This window comes from Ailuropoda melanoleuca, chromosome 4, assembly GCF_002007445.2.
Source record: "Ailuropoda melanoleuca isolate Jingjing chromosome 4, ASM200744v2, whole genome shotgun sequence".
In the NCBI taxonomy this organism is placed as follows: domain Eukaryota; kingdom Metazoa; phylum Chordata; class Mammalia; order Carnivora; family Ursidae; genus Ailuropoda; species Ailuropoda melanoleuca.
Window position 1 is genome coordinate 1,707,574 of NC_048221.1, and position 22,935 is coordinate 1,730,508.

Here is a 22,935-nt window from a genome sequence, read left to right on the forward strand (position 1 = left end):
GGACACCAGGTGATGTCTGGGGACGTCTGTGGTCGCCACGACTGGGGCGCTACTGGCACCGAGGAGTGGTGGTCTGGGATGCTGCTCAGACCTCCCCCCAGGACCCAGGATCCCACCAGAGAATGGCCTGGCCCCGTGTAAGCAGTGCAGGGGTGGAGCAGCGGGGAGGGACCCTGCCTTAAGCTTCAAGTAGCAACATCCAAGATGTCTGGGCAGCAAGGCTCAGAGCTGAGCTAAGGTGTCCACCTGGCGGGGGGAGGCCTGGCCACACCCTGCTTTGGGGATCAGGGTTCAGGTCCTCACCAGCCTCTGCTTTCCTGCACTCTGAAGCAAAAAACCACAGGGGCCAGGGACTGCCAGACACCTGGTGAAGGGGACGCCGGCAAGGCCTCATCCCACAGACACGTTCACAGTGCTGTGGCATGAGTGGGGCACAGGGAACAGATCCGACCTCTCCTTGTAAAGTTCACAGTCCCATAAGGAAGCGTGTGATCCCGCAAACACAGAATCAGAAACCAGGATGCCAGGTCTGAAGGAAAAGTGCAGAAAGTCACGAATGCATGTACAGGAGTCCTGATTTCCCTCAGGGAGGGTCAGGAGGTGACTTTTAAAAAGAGAAGGCTGCATAGGAGCTGCAGGGGGCGGGGAAGGGAGGGACATATTAATCCACAAACCCACCGATGCATTCTCACTTTTTGGACTTGCATTGAGAAGGGGGGGGTGTCTGTGGCCCAGCTGGGGGTGGGGGGTGGTTCTCCAGGGATCTGGACATTATGAAGTGGCTGCCCCCCCCACCCCCCGCTCACAAGTGACCAGACATGACACGGGACCATCGGTGCGATCATCACCTCTCCAATTTTGCAGGGGCCCAGGAAAAGGAGGCGCTGGGGCTGAGCCCTGCGCTGTCTCTAGGCAGCAGTGTCCACAGCATCCCACACCAGGCCCAGGGCCCACCACAGGGAGGCCTGCCTTCTGCTGCACCAGGGCCACCCACGGGGCCTGCTCAGACTGCCTGGGGTTGGCCAGACGCTTCCACTCAGCTCCCCGACATCCTTTTTGCTTTTAATTTCTATTTAAAATTTTTTTTCTTTACATTTTGAAATCATTATAGATTCATAGGTTGCAAAAAAAAAGTGTAGTGGAGCTCCGGCCCAGCCTCCCCCAAAGCTGATGACTTGCGTATAGTTAGTACCATAACCGAACAAATGTTCAGAAAGATGACGTCGGTACAATGCACAGAGTCTATGCGACGATCTGTGTGTGTCTCTCTAGGCAACTTGTGCACACACGTAGGTTCATGTCCCCCCACTGTCACGATGCCCTCCTGCTGTCCCAGCAGCCCCCCTCCTCCTCAACGCTAGCCCTTCCCCACCGCACTGACCCCGTGTCCACAGTCCTCAGCAGGACACAGCAAGCCGGGGCCAGCGGCACCCACAGCGGGTTCCACGGCCACCTGGGGTGTGTCCCGGGAGCGCTCAGTTGGTTTAACACGCGCGGCGGGTCAACGTGCCACATCGTGCCAACAGGACAACGGACAAAGCCCCCGGGTGCAGCAAAGACTGGACAAATCTCTACACCCCCCCCCCGTCACAAAAACACTCCTCAAACAGGACAGAAGGGAAGTTCTGCAACCTGACGGAGGGCCTCCACGGAAGCCACAGCCACGCTTGTACCCACGACGAAAGCCTGCAGACCCGGGGAGGGCAGGGGTGCCCACTGCTCAGTGTCATGCTGGACATCCCAGCCAGGGTGGCTGGGCCAGGAGGTGACATAAGAGGCTTCCAGATGGGAGAGGAAGCCAGAGAACCACGTTTGCACTGCACACGACGCCATCTGGTGCGGCAGGGGCAAAAACTCACAGCAGCCACACAGCGTACAACACGCTGCCTGGGAACCTCGCGGGCATGCAGGGCGCAGCCTTTCCCCAGTGTGGCGGGGGTGTGGGAGGGGCTGCCGGGTGACGGGAGTCCTGCTGAGCCACGCCTGGCCTTTGTGTCCCCATCAGCTAGAAGGGCATCAGATTGACCAGTCGCGCGGAGATCATGCCACGTGGGCTCTCTGCACGGGGACAGGTTGTAGACCTCACAAAGCACGTCAAGAGTTGTTGTTTTTTGCCTTTTTTTTTTTTTTAAGTCAACAGCTGCCCAGGGCGGTCAAAGGGCCTGTTCCTCCACTGGGAACAGGGTGGGGACAGAGGACAGCTAGAGCTGGACGCCAGCCCTGTGGGAACGTCGTCCCATCTGGGGCTGTATTTCTTCTCCATCCTCCTCTGACCTTCGCTCCAAACTGCCTGCTGACGTAGCAGTCGTGTCGTGGGAACCCCAAACTTGGGGTCTAGTGCTCTGTGAAGCCGGCCACCCCCCAGACTCTGCAGCGGGCATCTTTCCCTCCAGGCCCCCTTGGCTTCACGGTACCATTCTTCGGCCTGGTTGCTGCGCTGTGACACGAGGGCCCATGCTGTTCCCAGGGCCGGCCGACTCCCGGGTCCTCTTCCTTGCGGCTCCTCAGTCTCGGGCCTGTTCTCGACCTTCCCGCACCGTTCCCATCTCTACTTCTCGAATTGCTCCTTCCTCCCGGGACGTGGCCGTGGATCTGGCACCCCTGGGCCCTGTGCCGTGGCTGCACACACACTGCCCTGGGGACCGACCCCGAGCCCATGACGCCCAGGGAGGGAACCAGACACAGAAGGTCACATGATGTGTGAGTCCACGCGTGTGACACGTCCAGAACAGGCACACCCACAGGCGGGAAGGGGGCTCGTGGGGGCTGGGGGCTGGGGAGGGGTAGGGTGGTGACCACTGATGGGGGCAGGGTGCCCTTTGGGGTGATGGAATGTTCTGGAATGAGATGGGGGTCATGGTTGTGAATTCCGCAAATATACTAAAAACTGTTGAATTCTACACTTAAGATGGGTGAAGTTTATAAGTGTAAATCTTATCTCAATAAGGTGTTAGAAAATAAATGACAGGCAACAACATTATCAAGAGGTCGGGCCCTTAATCTAAATGGATTTTTCGAGTGCATTGGTTTTTTAAATGCATCATAAAATAGAAAGATTAGAAGCGCTATGGAACAAACAGACCAGGGGACGAAGAGGAGGTCAGCGTTCAGTTTCACTCTGTCAAGCACATAATCACGTTCACGTATTTTATAGAAGAGGAAACAGGCTTAGCAGTGTTGGCCATGCGAATTACATGCCAGCAGAGCCGTCCTGTCTGTCTGCATTCATCCATCCATCCCCGTCCTATCTGTCCATCCATCCACCTGTCCTATCCGTCCATCCATCCACCTGACCTGTCTGTCTGCATCCATCTATCCATCCACCTGTCTTATCTGTCCGTCCATCCACCTGTCCTATCCGTCCGTCCATCCACCTGTCCTATCTGTCCATCCATCCACCAGTCCTGTCTGTCTGTATCTGTCCATCCACCCTTCCACCTCCCCCCACACCATCCACGGTCCATGGAAGAGAATCAGCAGAACAGCAAGTAGAATCCAGGGCTTGCAAACCACCGTCCAACACTATTCTTATCCTTCGTAAATGTCAATACCTATTTATGTTTGCAAAGTTGACTGCAACGGTAAGTACATCGCTCCTTGGCTTCCTGACGCTCCCGGTAACCTAGCAACCCTCGTCTGTCTGAGGACACGGGAGCATCCCGCACAGCATGCCTGCCTCACACACAAGCACTCCACGCTCACAGAGCTTGTGGGAATGGATGACGCACAGGTTAGAAATAATCAAGGCTCCCCGCCATGCCTTTCTGGATTTGTGAGGAATACTCCTACGTGCCTCCACTATTTGCCAGCAAGCCTCCCCACCTCCACTCTGCCCTGCTTTCTTTCCTGGGAGCTGCCGGCAACACACACGGGGTGTGGCGGGGGCACCCTGCACACCCCGGGGCACGTTCAGGAGGCAGGCTGCCGCCCAGCGCTCCCACACCACCCCGCCTGGACGGCTTCAGGGCAGACCTCGCTCTACTGAAGCCCAGGCTGGCATTTAAGAGAAAAACACGATCTCTGCTGCTTCTTTATGACTCTTGGGCTGTTCCTAGAGCTCACCACCCCGAGACTGGGAGTCGCACGCCAAGCCCCCCGACTGAGCCAGCCCAGCTCCCCTGGACCCTGCCATTCTCACTTCATCTCTCGTCCGTTTGTGCCTGAGCATTTAAAGCAAATCCAAACAGCACGTGACTTCACCCGTACATGCTTCAGTGTTGCTCTAGGCATTGAAATCTCTGAATCCCCGTCGTGTAACCACAACGCCACTCTTGCACCCAAAATTCACGAGGGTATTCTCGTCTACTCCCCAGTCTGTGAGCAAAGGGCCCTGATGGTCAAGAACGTCTTTTCCCGGCTCGTTTGTTCAAATCCGGAGCCAGCGAGGCCTGTGTGTTGCATTTGCTTGGCATGTTTCTTCGCTCCCCCTTTCTGTCAATTATTAGTTAAAAAAAAAAATAGTTCTGGTTTTCAGAATCCTTTTAGGCTTACAGAAAAATGGTGAGGATAGTGCAGTTCCCACAGACCCACCTCTCGCCGCTCCTATTACAAACTCCCGGCATTACTGTGGTACGTTTGTCCCGATTACTGAGCCAACACTGACACATTATTATTAACTAAAACCCATACTTCCTTCGGATTTCTTTAGTATTTCCCCAACATCCTTTTCTCCCGTAGGAGCCCACACAGGACTCTGTTTTGCACACACGTGTGGCGATGGTTAGCTGTATGTGTCCACCGGAGTGGCGTGTCTGAGGGACCCACCTGAGTCCGCGGCCCGGGGCACGAAGGCCGCCCTCCCCCGTGAGCGTGGGCCTCTCCAACCCACTGAAGGCCTGAACACAAGAGGTGGAGTCTGTGAGAACGTGCTCTCTGTCCGACTGTCCAGCTTACACCGGCCTTGTCCTGCATTTTGGACTTGGACTCAGACCGGGACTTGCTCCATCAGCCCTGCGGGGTTTCCAGCAGGCCAACTGCTATTCTCGGACCTTCTGAGCCTCCCTAACTGCCTGGGGCAATTCCTTATAAAAGCTCTATTGATCTGTATATCCTGTTGGTTCTGTTTCTCTGGAGAACCCAGATCATACAGCTATCGTGCCTCCTTAGGTCTCTCAGGACTGAGAGAGTTTCTCAAATTTTCCTTGTTTTTCACTACCTGGGCAGTTTTGAGGAGGACTGGCTAGGAATTTTGTAGGAAGTCCCTCAATTAGGGTTTGTCTCATGCTTTTCTCACATGATTAGACTTGGGTGATGGACTCTGGGGAGGAGAACCACAGAGCACTCTTTTCAGCCCAGTGTACGAAGAGTACATTCTTCATGGACATGACATCAGAAGCACAGGAAACAAAAGAAAAAATAAATTGAACTTCATTAAAATTAGAAACTTTTTTTTTTAGAGAGAGAGAGAATGAGTGGAAGGGAGGGGCAGAGGGAGGAGAGAGAGAACCCTAAGCAGGCTCCATGCCTAGTGCAGAGCCTGATGCAGGGCTTGATCTCACAACCCTGAGATCATGACCTGAGCTGAAGCCAAGAGTCAGACACTTAACGGACTGTGCCATCCAGGCGCTCCAAATTTAAAAGTTTTGTGCATCAGAGGACATTTCCGATACAGCAAGAGGCAACCCAAAGAATGGGAGAAAATGTTTGCAAATCATATATCCAATAAGGGATTAGTATATAGAATACATAAAGAACTCCTACTATTAAATGAGCAACAGTTTGATTAAAACGAGCACCCAAATGGACGTTTCTCCAGAGAAGACCTACAAATAGCCAGGAAGCACATGAAGAGACACGCAGCACCATTAATCATTAGAGAACGCAAGTCAGAACCACAGTGAGATGCCACTTCACAGCCATTAGGACGGCTGTTATAAAAACAAAAAGGCAATAACAGAAATAACAAGACTGGTGGAAAATATTATGAAAATATTATGAAGCTTCCTCAAAAAACTAAATATAGGGGGCGCCTGGGTGGCACAGCGGTTGAGCGTCTGCCTTCGGCTCAGGGCGTGATCCCGGCGTTATGGGATCGAGGCCCCACATCAGGCTCTTCCTCTATGAGCCTGCTTCTTCCTCTCCCACTCTCCCTGCTGTGTTCCCTCTCTCGCTGGCTGTCTCTATCTCTGTCGAATAAATAAATAAAATCTTAAAAAAAAAAACAACTAAATATAAAATTACCATAGGGTCCAGAAATTCCACTTCTGGGTGGGTATATATCTAAAAGAATGGAAAGCAGGGACTTGAACATATCCTTGCACACCCGTGTTCACAGCAGCACCCTCCACAGCAGCCTAAAGGGGAGGCAGCCCAGGTGTCTGTCCACAGATGAAGGACACACCATGCGGTCCATCCACATGCTGGAACACGAGCCAGCCCTGGAAGGGAGCCTGACAGTGGCCACGACGTGGAGGGACCCTGAGGACACCGGGCTCAGCGAGAGCAGCCAGACCCAGAAGGACACATCCCACAGGACCCCACTCCCAGGGGGTCCCCAGAGGAGTCCCGTCCACACAGACAGAGAGGAGCTGGTGGGAGCCAGGGCTGGGGCCGGGGGTGGAGAATCCGCTTCCTGGGGACAGAGTCTCCGTGTGGGGAGACGGAACGTTCTGGAGACGGAGGGTGGGGTGGCTGCAGGACGGGGTGAGTGTGCTTCATGCCGAGGGCTGTGCACTGGGAGACGGTTACGATGACAAATGTTACGCTGCATGTATTTTACATTTTACATATGTTGTTTAAAAGACCAGACTCTTCAGGCTTCATCGTCAGCGAAAGACTCAGGCACCACCCAGCTGTGCAGAGACAGAGGAACACCTCGGGTCTGCCTCTGTCTGGGTCTTGGGGGCTTCTCCGAGCATGGTAGCCATGGCCCCATTCTCACCCTAAGTGGCTTAGAACCTGGAGCTAAGGAGTCAACATAAAACGAGGTCCCACAGATCTGGGGAGCCGACCGGAAGCCGAGCCGCTGTGAAAGGCTATGCTCTCAAGCCGGGTCACGCAGGGCCACCCAGCTAAGGCTCAGGATGGCAGGTCTGAGCACACCGGGTGCTGCTGTACACCTGCCTCTGCGTGGGGCCTGTGCCTGGGCAAAGCCTGTGAGAAAGTCGCAGGGGGAAACGGGAGCGCCGAGGACAGCAGGAACACCGGCCTGTACGTAGCACAGACTCTGGCCAGGCCTTCGACTTAGCTTTTCCCTAAGTTCTCCAATTGAATGCTCACGACTGCTCCGTGCCATAGATGGCTCTTAGCCTACCCCCCAAACACACCCATCATCCCTTTGTATGAACGGGGAAGCTGAGATGCAGGAAAACCAAGAAACTAGCCTAAGTCTCATCATGACAATTTGTGGCCAGCGCTGGACTGGACGGTTGTCCACCCCGCCCACACCGTCGGTGCGGGTTAAATCTGGGGAACGGGGTTTGCCGTGGGAGATTTCCGTTTCCTCGCGCCCATACTGTTACATGTATTCATTAACACATCCACAGCGGGTGCGAGATTCAACTCTCGGGGAGGCGACAACGGTGTTGCTCTTAGAGCATGTCAGACGCAGTGGGTACAGGTATGCGAACAGACACACGGCATCCCCGAGCCCTTCACCTCCCACGGGTCTCCCGTACACAGAATCTTCTTCTCAGCTTTTTGCTTTCCGGGACCTCACTTCTTGCGAGTCGTGAGCAGCCTCCAGTGGTCTACAGCTGAGTTTAGCAGGGCCACACGAACACGGGGCATCTGGAGGCACGATGCGCTTCCACCCGCGGCTGGCTGTGTGTTTTCTGATGAACGTTCAGGAAAAGAAAGTCCCCAAAGGGGGTGGTCACGAGAAAGAGAAACAAGGCTGAGAAAGCACGGCCTTACACCGCACCAGTATCGCTTCTGTATTCTTTCCTTGCAGTGAAGGGGAAAAAACTCGAAGCTGAACTAAAAGGTCATATCACCTCCAGCTGGAAAGATATCTAGTTTCTAGAAACATCTCCAAAAATGGGAAGCTGGGTTTCCAGCGTAGTTTCCACTGGGTGTGGGTGAGGAAGGGGCTGCAGGGAGAGACGGGACACTGCAGGAAGTGGGGTCCCTTCTGGGCCGGGAAGACCCAGGCCGCGGGGCTCTGCAGCTGGCCAGGTGTGCGGTGGAGCGTGCCCTCCAGGCGTACTTGTGGTACAGAACACCACGTGGCACCTTGCTGGATGGCCGCCGGCCCGCCTGCTGTCCTGGGCTGACCTTGGGGAGCACTGCACTTTCCCTCGCTGACCTGGGGAATGTCTGTCCTCGTGAAGATTCACGCTGAGATCTGAGGTTTCGATTACACCAAAATAAATACAGCACTGGGCCCACCTTTTCCTTGATGAATCCAAATAAAGCAGGCTGGTTTCTGGAAGCATCTCAAGGGTTTCCAGCGGAGAAAGTGTGGCCCTGCCGGCCTCCAGGACGCAGACGGTGGGAGCTGAGTGGACAGCCCCTGAGGCAGCCCTGCATGTAGCTGTTCCGTCTCCCAGGGGTCCCAAAGTCAGGGAAGCTTGGGCACCTCTCTGAACTCAGGTGAGGTCCGTAACATGTCCAAGTTAGAAGGCAACATGGAAATCCTGGTATGAAGGGTCTGTCACCAATGAAGGGGGCTCCTGGGAGCCCCAAACAACAAGAAACTCCCTGACTGAAAGACCCGGGACACAAGGACTCCCAGGGCTGAGTGCAAGTGGGAGCACCAGGCCTCACCTGCAGATCTCAGACCCCAAGGGCTAGGAACTTGCTAGAATGGGCTTCTCCCTGGGGCACTGTGGACATTTGGTGCTGGGTCATTCTTTGGGGTGGGACACCCCAGGCAATGTGGGGGTTGGCAGCATTCCTGGCCCCCTTCTCGATGCCAGGAGCCCCCCAGTTGTGACGACCACAGACGTCCCAGATGCCACCTGTGTTCCCAGGGTGAGAGCCCTGGTCTGGAACTCACAACACCTGAGCAAGCAACTGTCCTTTTTCAGTCTGAGGAGCACACGCTGCATCTCCCGCAAGATTGATCAGGGGCTTCCGCTCCCCAGCTTTGCAGTCCTGGGCAGGTCAGAGCCCTGTGCTGTGACTGCTCCCAGAGAGGCCCACGCCACAGCCACGCTGGGCGAGGGACACACGAGCAGACGGTGGCGAAGATGAGGCACAGTTTTGCAGGGACATGAGCAACAAACTGCCCTTCTCAGTCTGTGTCCCCTCGAGAAAGGCCCTGACTGGAAACACGTCAGCAAGAACTAGAGAGACAGGAGCGAGGCGGGGACAGAGCTGAACACAGCACCTGCTCTTGGGGGTTCCAGGCCTTCCAAAGCCGTCTTCTGCGCTCGAGAGCCTGCGGGTGGGGCTCACCCCTCAAGGAATATTCCTGATGTATTTGGCACGGGATCCGATTCGCAGAAACTCGGGGGGCTGCCACCAGGGGCGGACCATCGCGTCCTGGGGGAGTGAAGATGAGTGTCATCATTGGCACGTGCAGTGGCACGGAATCCGGGGTTGCGAGCTAGGTTAACAATAAAACATGAGGGGCGCCTGGGGGGCTCAGTCGGTGAAGCACCTGTCTTCAGCTCAGGTCATGATCCTGGGGTCCTGGGATGGAGCCCCGCATCAGGCTCCCTGCTCAGCGGAGAGCCTGCTTCTCCCTCTCCCTCTGCTGCTCCCCTTGCTTGTGCTCTCTTTCGCTGTCTCTCTGTCAAATAAATAAATCTTCAAAAAAATAAAAATAAAATAAAAATAAAAAATAAAAAATACCCCCCCCAAAACCAAACATGAGACAAATTTTGTACACAGAGCAGGGTCTGACTCCCACCCACCATTTGCGACTGCAGGGGCGGGGTCTGTGCCCAGAGTCAGGCAGGCGGCGCGGACCGCAGTCCCCCATCCAGCCCCATTGCAGGAACCCTCACGGGGAAGAGCTTTGCAGGGTGTGACCAGTGTCCCTGCTCTTACTACTTGCGATAACATGGCCCTCTATGCCAGCCATCTGCTTCCACGTGCAGGTGAGGGAAGAGCAGACTGTCCCATCCCGGGAGGGAAAGCCCCTGGAAGTCGGACTCACGGAGCAGGGCTGGCTCACCATAGCCCACAGGTTCTGCCTTCCCTCAATGCTAATCTTTTCAAAGCCTTAATCAGAGGAGCACTCTCCCAGCAGCTGAGAGCACGCGCTCCGGGCCCTGCGGGTCGGGACCCTGAGTCCCAGCTGCTCACGGGCTGTGGGATCTGGGCCAACAGAATCCAAACGGATTTCCTGGCTTCTCACCTATAAGACAAGGTGAGCAGCGCAAGAGCTCCTGGATCCGTTATTCCAGTGACTTGTAAAGGTTCTGGTCCCAGGACCCATTTCTACCATTCCAGACGATCGAGGCTCCGTGTGTGATACCACCACGCCAGCCGCAGACACACGAGCACGTGCACCCTCCCGTCTGCTGCCCCTGCTCCGCCACCCGCTCTCTGGGGCAGGGACTGGAGGCCTCTTCCTCGCCACGTCCCCACCGCTGGGCAGCAGCAGAGGCCCCTGCAGCCGGGCAGCCGACCGTACCAACCTGGTGCAAGATTCTGTCCAGGAAGAGAAAGGGTGCTGGGAAGCCCCACGGCCCTAGCGCTCCCTCCTGGAGCTGCAGGGAGCCCTTCGGAGACCTGTGTGGGGAGGAAGCCTGCTGAGCCCTGAGATACGCCAGGCTTCTGACCCGGGCTTCCCCGTCCCACGCCCTGGCTTTGCTCCACCGGCGCCCCATACTCCCTGAAGCAGACACTGCCTCCCTTCTGCAGGGGGGAAGCTGCCTGCAAGGGCTCCAGGCTCCACCAGCACCCCCCCGCCCCCCCGCCGAGCCAGCGGAGCCGGTGAGCGGGCGGGCGGGCGCGGGGACACCTTGGGCTGGGGCCTGGGGCAGCTGAGCGGGAGCCACTACGCAATCGTAACAGCATGTGCTGCCTCCAGCGGTATTCTGGGAATCCAAATTAATCCCAGACACCGGGTGGCAAGGCAGAAGCAGAAGCTGATCTCGGTCCGGGCAGCAGGCCACCCATGTCCTCCTTTTTCCTCGATCAAAACTGCCTTTTATAGCCAGCACGATGGGGAACAACTGGGAGGGCTTAAGGGCAAGAGAAGCTGGAGCCAGAAGTGCAGGGCGCGCAGGGAGTGACTAAATCAAGGCTGGAGCCCAGACCGGGTACAGCGGAGCCGAGAGGCTGAGGGTCCAGGGCGTCTGCAGGGGGGAAGGCACAAGGCCTGGGGGAGCGTCCTGCCATGAGCTCCGGGAGGGTCGGTGCGCTACCCACCTTCCTCGCTTCCCAAGAGGGAGATGCGGTGCACCAAGGGCAAAGCTGAGGTTCGCAGGCGCACCTGTGTTCTCCCCATTCCGCGGGGCTGGAGGGGGCTGGTGGTGGCTCTCTGGGCTGCAAATGCCGGACAGTCCCGGGCTCAGAAATGCAAACTCAGGGCCATGTTTCCGGAGCCTGGAGCGGAGACAGAACAAAACCGGGCAGGGTTCAGGCTCGCCGGCGATGGTGGAATCCGGAGCCCAGCTACCTGGGGAGCGTGAGCGGGCGAGGCAGTCAGGAGCAGCAGCAGAGTTCGGGAGCGTTATGTAAGCGTGCTCGTCTTCACTGTGCAGAGTTCTGAGCTCTTCGCAGGGCGCCGGGCCGAGAGGGAGTCCAGTTTGTCTTGCCTGATCTAGTTCACAGGTGCGCGAACTGAACCCAGCAGTCGGGGGCCCCTCTGTTTTAAGCGGCTGCAAGTTTTCGGCCCCGTGCCTCCGAGCCGTGGTGCGGACACCTTTTCCCACGCCCCCCATGTCGCACCCGAGGGGTACCCCACATTCAGGGGTACCCCACATTCAGTGTGGCCTGTCAGGATGCTTTCCCCAGAGGAACATAGGACAGCGGGGGGAAGAGAACAGCCGCGGTGGGTTCCTGCCCCCCAGAAACAGCAGGCCCCAGGGTCCCAGGAGAGCAGCCGAATTCTGGTACAGCTATGGAAATGCAAACCCTCCGCGCAGCCCGATGGTTCCTGCAGCTGCTGTAACAAATCGCACTGATCTGGTGACTTAGAACAGCACACACTGATTCCTGCAGCTCTGAAGGCCAGAGGTCAACCAGTGTCGCTGGGCCGAGCTCCCTCGGAGGCTCCAGGGAGGGTTCTTCCTGCGTCCTCCAGCTCCTGGCACCAGGCGCCCCGTGGCTTGTGGCCGTGTCCCTGGTCTCTGCCTGTGGTCACACAGGATCTCCCCATGTGTCAAATCTCCTTCTGCCTCTGTCTTACAAGGACACTTTATGATTGCACCCGGAAAATCCCTCCATTTCAAAAGACTTAATTTAGTCACACCTGCAAAACCGTGGTCCTATCAGGTGCCACATTCCCAGGTTCCAGGGATTTAGGACCTGCTATCTCTGGGGGCCTTTCTTCTCTGAGCACAAAGTCTTCCTAGGGCCCACGTGTGTGCGCACAGGAAGAGCTCCCCTGCCTGGCAGCTGGGCGCACCTGTGTCAGGAGCGGGGAGGGCAGCTGGGGATGTCTGGGGGCAAAGAAGGGAAGGCCCCGTCTGGCCAGTGAGGAAGCCCACTGCTCCACGGCACTGCGACAGTGATCGCTGCCCCATGCTCTCAATGTGCTGAGGGCCCACGTGTCCTCCATGTTAAAAACAGTCAAATGGTAGCAATATTTTTTAAAATGAAGTTGGGAAATAAAGTCCACATGGAGTCAGGTTCCCATGGGGGCTTGGCCTGGCCCTGGGGACCCCACCGGCAGTGCCCCCTTCCTGTCACACTGACACAGCGGTGCCATCGCCGGCTGCAGGGGAGCCGGCCTGGCGTGGTGTGTAACCACCAAACACACACGACGGGCTTTCTGGGGAGCAGCCCCGGGGTCAGCGAAACGCAGAGCCGCAGCCGACAGCAGCGCAACCAGCTCCTTCCTGGCCGGCAGCCAGAGAGCACCCAGAAAGCCCGCGGGGGTCTGTGACACCTCCTGGAGGAGGCTCACAGCTCAGATGGCATTTGAGAAGAAAGGTCAGGCAGAGCCTGCTGGCTGCCTCCATGACAGAGCAAACCGCACGGAGTTGGCCGCAGGTGGCGAGGAGGTGGGGCTGAGGAAGGAGGAGGAAAACCGAAACAAGAGAGTAATATGATTCAGCACAGGCCCTGCCCACACACGAGCTGCCCTGTGAGAAACAGAAACCCGGACACCGTGCAACGCAAGGCTTGAAGGCTGGAACAGCAGACGGGGCCGGGCAGGCTTTCTGCACACACGCGCGCGCGCACACGCACACACGGAGCATGGAGATCCCGGCGGAGGCGCACGGACGGGCCAGCGCTGAGCGTACAGCACGAGAAGCTCCCCAGTGACGCAGGTTTGTACTCCGAGACAGGCAGTGGCTCAGGTGTCCCCAGACGCAGGCACACCCGTGCTGTCCCGAGGCGGAGACCCTGGCAGAGCTCCCCTCGCTTCCACCTGCTATCCGGTCCAGGTGATCCGGGCCTCCCCCAGCATCTGCTGCTCCTGCAGAGAGCCATGGGGGCGAGCCCCACAGTCCCTCCTGGGGCAAGCGAAAGTGCAGCACACGGTGGCCCTGGCCGCCCAGGTCTGCGGTTTGCCAGCACCCTCTCGGCCAGCACCAAGGCCGCCGTCAGATGCCCACAGGCCTGTGAACGCGGTGAAATCCACATGCCCGACCTAAAGCCACACTTCCTTCTGCCTACTTAGAATTTTAAAAAAATTTTTATTTATATTTTAAGTAGGCTCCATGCTGGGTGGAGATCAAGACCTGAGCCAAGATCAAGAGTTAGATGCTAACAGCCACCCAGGCGCCCCTGCCCACATTTTTAAAAAAATTCAGATAAGAGTTGCATAAAATAAAATGAATCATTTTAAAGGGAACATCTCAGTCGCATTGAGTGTATTCACAGTTGTGCAACCACCACCTCTACCATTTCCAGAACATTCCATCGCCCCAAAAGGAAACCCCATCCCCATTGGCCGTCAGCCCCCCCTCCCCAGCCCCCACGAGCCCCCTTCCCATCTGTGGACAGGCCTGTTCTGGACGTGTCACACACGTGGACTCACACATCGTGGGGCCTTCTGTGTCTGGTTCCCTCCCGGAGCGTCGTGGGCTCGGGGTCAGCCCCCGGGGCAGCGTGTGTGGGCGCCTTCCTGTTCCTGGCTGAGTGACCTGCCCGTGTGTGGCAACACCTTCACTGTCTCCACCTTCTGGCTCCTGTGAATCGTGCTGCTGGGAACACACGTGTGTGCATCCTTATTTGACCATCTCTGCAGCTCTTCTGGGGACCTTCTTAGGACTGGAGCTTCAGGGCCAGCGGGCTCCCTCTGCAGCTCTGCTGTCCCTCCACGGCCCAGAGCAGGCCTCGTGACTGGCCCCGCGCGCGCCTGGCGTCCCAGCAGCACAATCACGCCGTGTGCAGGCATGCATGCGTCTGCGTCTGACGGATATCTGCACGCCCTCAGGTGACAGGCACTGCGGATCCTGCATGACGGCCATGAGACTCGGGCGCGAGACCAGAGGGACGCCCGAAACCCAAACATTGAGGGAACTGAGTTGCAAAAAATCAAAATGAACGCAGAAAATCCATGATGAATGAAATGCTGACATTTAAAATCAAAACAGGACTGGTAACCAGGCCGTGAGAACCAGGCTGGAGCCTGAACCATGAGGAAAACCTGGGTGCCCGACCCTGTCCGCGCTTCATTCACGATTTGAAATTTGGTTCATCGTGGGCTTTCGCGTTGACTTTGAATTATTAATGGAAATAACAAATAGTGTTCTGTTACAATGTTCTACTTTCACATAAAATCAAATTCAAACAAACTGGAATGAGTCAGTTAACGTTATCACAAGTTTTTTCTTTTATGTTAAATTGCTGTTTCTCTTGATCCCTGAGGTTCTCGGTGTGGCCTCAGGCTGTGCCCGTGGGGTGAGTGCCCACTGGCCGCACCCGGCCCCAGCCCTGGACCAGGAAGGGGCCGGCACAACCCGGAAGGCCCTACAGGAAATGAGGTGTTGTCTGTTGGTCCCGAGGCAGAGGGGAGTGGGTGGGGGCTGGCGTGTTATTTTTCTCAGCCCCCGTTTCCCTGTCGACAACACAGGGGTCATGACAAAGCCTCTGCTGCTGGTGGGGTCGGTTTTCAGGGAATGCCAGTCTCTGTCTCAGCCTTAGGGCCCTTAGGACCAACTTACCAAAGAAGTGGGCTTAGGGCAGGTGGCCCCCCAAACACGTGCAGCAGGATGCACGTGCTGGTGAGGGCTAGTGTCCCTCTGGACACGTGTGGAGGGGAGGGGAGGAGGCCACCGGCCCGTCCACAACTCAGCAGAGCCCCCTCGGGGAGCTTCCCGCCACCTGCCACAGGGGAGGCTTCAAGGAAGCAGGTCAGCCCTTTCTCAGAAAATGATCTGCTCTGCCGAAGGCACCAGCGGGGACGTCCCTCAGTCCCGCGTGGCCCAGGGCCGAGCCCAGTCAGCGCACCAACCAGGTCTGTGTCTGCTCCCACAGCCTGCCCTCTCCCCGCCCTTGGCCTGGGTGGGATTCCTGCCCCCAGACAGCAAGCAGGAGGTGCCACCAGTGCTCCTCCCCAGTGTGGGGCCCAGAGGGGTGTTATGGGTTAAACTGTGTCCCCACCCCAAATTCACGTGTTGACATCCTAGTGCCCAGCAGGTCAGAACGGGAAATTATTTGGAAATGGGGTGGTCGCAGGGGTACTTAGTTCAGGTGAGGTCACACTGGAGTAGGGTGGACCCTAAAGCAATGACGGGTGTCCTTATAAAAAGGGGACATGCGTTGGGGCGCCTGGGTGGCACAGCGGTTTAGGCGTCTGCCTTTGTCTCAGGGTGTGATCCTGGCGTTGTGGGATCGAGCCCCACATCAGGCTCTTCCGCTGTGAGCCTGCTTCTTCCTCTCCCACTCCCCCTGCTTGTGTTCCCTCTCTCACTGGCTGTCTCTATCTCTGTCGAATAAATAAATAAAATCTTTAAAAAAAAAAAGGGGGGGGACATGTGGACCCAGACAGGCAGGGAGAAGCCCCGCGACAATGGGGCAGAGATGGGGGTGACGCTTCTATGGGCCAAGGCATGCCGAGATTACCAGTGACACCCTCCCCCGTGAAGCTGGGGGGCCTGGGACAGGTTTTCAGCAGGAACCCGCACTAGGACCCCTTGTTCTCGGACTTACGGCTCCGGAGCCGGTGGAAGATACATTTCCCTCGTTTCAGCATCTAGGTTATGGCAGTTTGGTACAGCCACCCCGGGAGACCGAGACACGGGGCTAATACCCTAGAAGGTCTGACAGGATCCAGCAGTGTTTGGGTCTCCACCCCAAACCCCCAGACACTCCCCTGGTTGGATCAAGAGGACGACGCCTCAGGAAGTGCACCTGGCAAGGGGCCCGGCCCCAGGGGTGGCTCAGGTGGCCTAAGAAACGCGGCAAAAACCAGCCTTAACTTTTGCAAGATGCTGACCCATTTCAAGAGGGACGAAAGCACATTGGGGGCACATTCCTCCCAGGACAGCTGGGTTTCTGGGGAGCCCGGGGTGCACACACCTGTCTCCTGCGCGCTCAGTGAGACTCTCATTCCCAAAAGGCAGCAGAGGGCAGACACTCAAAACCAGAGCCAGGCAGCAGCTGGCGCAAGATATCCCTGGCCCTGGTGGCATTTCATGCTGGTGTGAAAGCAATGCAGGGCGGGTTCCCTTTCCCCGCCGGCCCCCCTGCTGCTGAGCCCCGGCCACCCCGCCTAGACCCTTAGGGAGCCACTCCGTCCAGTGATCTGGCCCCTGGTGAGAGCATCGACAATGCAGTGGGAGATGACGACTGGGAATCGGGATCACGCACGTCTCTGCACAGACTGACTCAAGGGGACAGGAATTCCGCCGGAGGGTGTCTAGACTGCGGTGTTTCTGGGATGCAGGAACCCGGAGCCAGAAGCACTAGCCCGTGGGGTGGGCTGTGCTGCCACCTGGCGGCCACGGCTGCACGGCCGGTGTATGAAGAGGGAGGCCGTGCAAACCTGCACTTATTTGTGGCAGGGTGAGACCCCTGACCCCCAGGACGCTGCGCTCTGCGACCACCAGTTTCCTGAGGTCCCAGGATACTGCACACATCTAACTACACACGCTCAGTGGGGTGACTCACAGACGCTCGTTTATACGGTGCGACCCTTGGGGTTTGTTCTGTGTCTAGTATGAGCAGGGACTGAACTTGGTTTATTTTCCCAAAATAAGGAATGCAGGGTCTCCCCATCCTGGCACTGTTGACATGGGGGTGGGTTACTCTTTTTGGGGTGTCCTGGGCACTGTGGGGGGGGAGCATCCCTGGCCTGCACCCCTGGATGCCAGGCGCAGCCCAGTCGTGACAACCACAGATGCCTCCACACATGGCCCCGTGGTCCCTGGGCACAGTCATCTGGGTCAGAAACTCTGCACAGGTGTTTTTGTTTTTGTTTTTTTATTGGAACCAAATGTCCCTTCTTGGAAGCAGAAACTATCCAGGCAGCCCCTGTCCTCCCACCTGGGAGGAGCCCCCTGTCAGGGCTGGGTGGCGTTGGCAGAGCACGGGAATGAGGGCTGGAGGAAACCCCACCTGCTCGGCCACGGGGCAAGGCACAGCCCGGGCAGAGGCCACTGTGCCTGGGATGGGAACATAGGCACTCGATAGGTCCATGGGCCCAGGGTGGAGGCGGGTCTGTCCCAGGAGGGACATCCCACCAGGAGGGCTCACCTGTTGCCCCAAAATTCTGCTTCTGGATTTTGTTTTAAAGGTCCTTAAGTAGGACCCTCCCCCTCCCGGCTTCTCCTGGAGCAGCAGCACGTGGGAACTTTGGCTGGCGGGTAGCACGTCTGGCTTTGTAGCCCCTCCGTCCACACAACAATATGGGAGATTATATTCGAGAACTGCATCTGGGTAAAGGTGAATATAAACCAGGCTGGGTTCGTTATTAAACATTCACTAGTATGTTAGTCACTTTTTGTTCGCTGATTTTATTATTTTTTTAAAGATTTTATTTACTTGACAGCAAGAAAGAGCGCGGGAGGGGGGCAGCGCAGAGGGAGAAGCACAGGGAGCCCGATGTGGGACTCCATCCCAGGACCCTGAGATCATGACCTGAGCCGAAGACAGACGCCTAATCGGACGAGCCACACAGGTGCCCCTTGTTCACTTATTTTAAAAGAAGTTAAAATCAACACATTTTGGTGGGCCATGGACTGCATCTGTGGGCCCTGGGTGTGGGGCCTCCCCTCCCACCCAGGCTGGGGCTGGACGTGCCCAGCTCCCGGGTGTCTGCTTTGAAGCCTGGGCCCAGCCTGGGGCGCTCCTGCCCCCAGGAGACGTGGGCGACACCTGTGGACATCCGTGGCTGTTCCTGGCGTCGAGGGGGTGGGGCCAGTGATGCCGCTGAACCCCCCCCACCAGTGCCCAGGACTGTGAACGAGCTGCCCTGTAGTGCTGAGACTCTGGGCTATGCCAGTTAACTCCGACTGCAGAGCTGGGGGGTGTGCTCTGCTGCTGAGCTAAGAAGACTCCCACCAAGATGACAGACGCGGACAGACAGAAGGCTGCAGCCAGGGTGACTTCTAAAGCAGCAGCACAAGAGACCACCTGTGGAGCCCCGTCCCCCCGGGCACAGCCCCAGGGCTTCAGGGGCAGGGAACCACACTGGGAGCCAGCCCAGAGCTGGGGAGATCCAGGGAGGTGGGGAGGAGGTCTGCACTGCACACAAGCCAGGTCACAGGGCACCAGGTGGAATGCTGGAGACCCCGCACAAGGTTCTGTGTGTTAAAATGCACAAAACACGAAAGCTACCATTCTAACTGTTCAATTCAGTGGCATCTGTGCAACCCACACCTCTATCTAGTTCCAGAACATTCCATCCCCCCAAAAGGAAACTCACCCCCCAGCCCCCAGCCCCCACGAGCCCCCTTCCCGTCCATGGAGGAGCCTGCTCTGGACGTGTCACACACGTGGACGCACACGCCATGTGGCCTTCTGTGTCTGGTTCCCTCCCTGAGCGTCGTGGGCTCGGGGTCCGTCCCCGGGGCAGTGTGTGTGGGGGCTCACTCCTGCTTGCAGCTGAGGGACGTGCCCACGTGTGGGGGACACTGGGGTCATTCCCACCTCAGGGCTGTTGCGAAGTGTGCTGCTGTTTGCACACCTGTTTTCCATTCCTTTGGGTGTGGACCCAGGACGGGAAATGCTGGGTCACCTGGTAACCTGTGTTTACCTGCAAACCATCCTCCACGGCAGCCACCCCTGGCGCGTTAGTGCGCTGCCAAGGTGCACTGCTCGTTTTCCAGCAGCACAAGCATCCGCACCTGCCACAGGCGTGGCCTCGTGGAGACTCTCAAGAGATGGGTGCCTCCTGCCCCCCCACACCCTTACAGGGCACTCCTGAAAGTGGTTATGCCCGGCCTGGCAGCAGCAAGGCCCACCACGCATCCCGGGCAGACACAGCAGGGCCACCACGTCCGCTCCCCGTGGGTCCCCGTCCCCCCGTACCGGCAAGGCCCTGCTGACGTTCTTCGCTGCGAGGCTGCTGGCGCCGGCTCAGGGGCTGACCTGAGTTGACAGAACGTGACAGGAGTGTTCTTGGGGCGAAGAACCGTGAGCAGACCCCCACACTGTGGAAAGGGAGCTGGAGAAAGCACAGGGCTGGGGCTGCGGGCCTGGCTCTGAGCCTCAGTTTCCCCCACGGTAGTCACAGGATAAGCCCAGCCTGCCCTGCTGGCCGTGAGGGGCACTGTCAGAGAACACGGAAGGTGCTGGCAGGTGAGATCCTCTCACAGATGGGCCACCCAACACGTGAGCACTGCAAACCTACCACATGCTATACCCGAATATGCAGGAAGGCAGGGTTCCGTCCCCAGCACGGCGGACGTGGAGGTCAGCTATTCCCTGAGCAGCACCCCAGCCCCCACTCCTTCAGTGTCCCCAGTTGCGACAACCACACACATCACCGAACATGGCCCTGCGTCCCCCGGGGAGCCCCTCTGCGTTAAGGGATCCCATCGACCCCCAAAGGACTTTACGTTCCCTAGTCATCTGACACAAATTCTAAAGTTTGAAAGTTTGCCTCCAAAACGACTCAATGTCCCCATGTGGTGGGATCACGATGGGTCTCTGGAGGAAACCCTCTGACTCAGAGGTAGGCAAACCATGGCTCAGAGAGGTGGGGGGGGTGCCCTCGTAAATAAAGTTTTATTGGCACACGGCCCATTCATTTACAAGGGTACAACTGAGTAGTCTTGACAGAGACAGTCTGGCCCACAAAGCCGAAAACATTCACCAAATCTGGCCCTTTCCGGGGAAGGTTCGCAAACCTGGTCTAGGCAACGCTAAATAGGTTGCACGTTCTATACAGGGCAGGTACACACGCACACAAACCCTCATGGAAAACAGAGATCGTCTCACTTGGTGGCACTGGGGCAGTTCAGAAGGACGGGTGCAGTGGGGAGAGGGAGGTGGGGTTCCAAGATGAGCCGGAGAAAAGAGGTCTGGCTGAAAATGCACCTCGGAGCAAAGACCCTAAAGGGGAGGGGCAGGGGTGGGATATTTGGAGGGAAGGTGGCCCACGGGGCAGCTCGTGCAAATGTGTGGGAGGGGAGGGGGTGGCGAGCGAGGCCAAAGAGGCTGACAGGCCAAGTGACCACTTTGAGGTGTTTGGCTCTAGTCTTCAGGAGACTGGGAGGGGGGCACACTGCCAGGGAAGTCACGTGACCTGACGAAGCTTCTGGGCTGCTTCTGCCTGCTGCTGAACTGGCCTTTCTTTTCTGCACGTGACACAGCCCTGACTCAGCCGGCCTACATGGTGGCCTGGAAGTGGGACCTACCGCTCCTTCTGGACACTGGGGCAGATTTGCAGGAGCTGACCTCTCGGCCTGTCCCAGCCCCACCCGGAGCTTGCTGGAAAGGGCGCCCTCCCCCCAGGCTCCCTCCGGGTGTAGGCGAGCTTCCTGGAAGCCCCAGGCACACAGCCACAGTGGCCACGGCCACGCCACAGCCTGCTGACATCCTGCCAGCCCGCTGCCAGCAGGACCTTCGGCGGCCATGGGAGGGCCCTGAGGAAGCGTCACAGGTGTCTGCACCGTGCCCCCCACCCCACTCTTGCAGAGGACAGCTTCTCCCGGCTCACCCAGGCTCCCCGCTCACCCAGGCTACCCGCTCACGCAGGCTCCCGGCTCACGCAGGCGGCCGGCTCACGCAGGTGGCACAGGAGCTCCGGCCCACACCAGAACAGGAGGCATTACTGTGAACAGCCAGTGAACCCGCGTCCCCATGACTCCCCACCCACCACAGAGCAGAGGGGGCCCCCGCCAATATCCTGGCATCATCCTGTGACATCGGGGACCAGAATCACAGAATCTCAGGGCTAGCGAGAGGCCAGACACAGCACTGGGCTGGGGCGTTCTCTGGGGAGCGTCCTGGGTGCTGTGGGGGCTGAGCAGCACCTGTGGCCCCACCCCTCGGTGCCAGGAACACCCCCAGTTGTGGCGACCACAGATGTCCCTACATGGCCCCGTGTCTTGCAGGCAGAACCAGCCCCGCTGAGACCCCCTGCCTCGGTCCAATGATAGAAACGACTTTGGAAGCAGCCGGTCAGACTTCAGGGCACTGTGTCGGCACCGGAAGTGTTTGAGCAACAGGGCGAGGGGCTGTGCAGGTCCCAGTTCCCAGGCTGGAGTGTGCGAAGCTCTCAGCGCAGACACTATTTCTGGCTGCCTGATCCCTGGAAGGCACAGTTCCCAGCCCTTGTGCTTCCCACCAAGAACCAGCAGTGGACCCTGGGTCCCGCAGCCTTCCTGGCATGGCTGCTTGGGGGCTCCACGAGTCCCCAGGCCCGTCCCCAGCAGGTGCTGTACCCTGAGGGCATGGCTCCCTGCCCTCCCTTTGTCAAAGAGCCTGGATGAGGGGTGGCTCTCACCTGGGCTGACTGTCCCCAGGGGACATCTGTGGTTGTCGCACTGGGGGTGCTCCGGACATTGAGGGGGTGGGGGTCGGGGATGCCGCACAGCCCCCACAGTGTCCAGCACGGCCCTGAACATCCACAGTCCTGAGAGGAGACTCCCTTCATTAAGTATTGACGAAAAATTGAGTCTGATCCCTGCTACACTCGACACCAGAGCAAGACAGTAGACACCAGAGGTCAGAGGGTACAAACCAGGGTGAGCCCGGCATCTCTCCACCGACTGGGGTCATGTACTCCATCTGCATATCAGGAACATCCTGACTGGGAAGGGGAGAAAAGGTGCAAGCCTACGACGGCCAGGCAGAGGCTCCCGGGAGACCGGGCCTGCCTGGGGGACAGCGCTTGGCTGACACCAACCCCCNCCTGAGAGGAGACTCCCTTCATTAAGTATTGACGAAAAATTGAGTCTGATCCCTGCTACACTCGACACCAGAGCAAGACAGTAGACACCAGAGGTCAGAGGGTACAAACCAGGGTGAGCCCGGCATCTCTCCACCGACTGGGGTCATGTACTCCATCTGCATATCAGGAACATCCTGACTGGGAAGGGGAGAAAAGGTGCAAGCCTACGACGGCCAGGCAGAGGCTCCCGGGAGACCGGGCCTGCCTGGGGGACAGCGCTTGGCTGACACCAACCCCGGGTCTCTGTGACAGAGTGCGGGGTGAAGCCGAGCTCCAGTGTCCCCTTTGAGAACTTGCCCCTGCGGCCCCGACTCTGCTCTGCTGGGAGCCTCCGCCCGTCAACCCAATCAAAAGCACGGGACCAGCCCCGCCGGAGGGCCATCCCCAGGGCACCTGGCCATGAGCCTCATGACTGTCCCCACCCTGCAACACCAGGCTCCCTCCCCTTTTGCCTCCAACGCTCCTCCCCATCCCTGGCGGGTCTACCTGGATGTCCTTCCTCAGAGACCTTCCTGGATCCCCAGCGCCCCCCCCATCACCCGCACCTCTCCCAGGTCCGGCAACCATGACTGTCTCTGGCG

General features: G+C 58.0%; 1 protein-coding gene and 1 long non-coding RNA gene across 6 annotated transcripts in view; one reads left to right on the forward strand and one right to left on the reverse strand.

The window, feature by feature from the left end:
- The window catches only part of GNG7 (G protein subunit gamma 7), a 97,448-nt gene that overhangs the window by 55,213 nt on the left and 19,300 nt on the right, over positions 1-22,935 (reverse strand). The gene's annotated exons all lie outside the window — the stretch shown is intronic.
- Positions 12,992-14,807, forward strand: LOC117801826. Of its 2 annotated transcripts, none has more exons than XR_004624553.1 (2): positions 12,992-13,334; positions 13,720-14,807. It is a non-coding gene; the product is annotated as an uncharacterized LOC117801826 (long non-coding RNA). The 2 variants fall into 2 exon arrangements; XR_004624552.1 differs by having other exon boundaries at positions 14,014-14,807.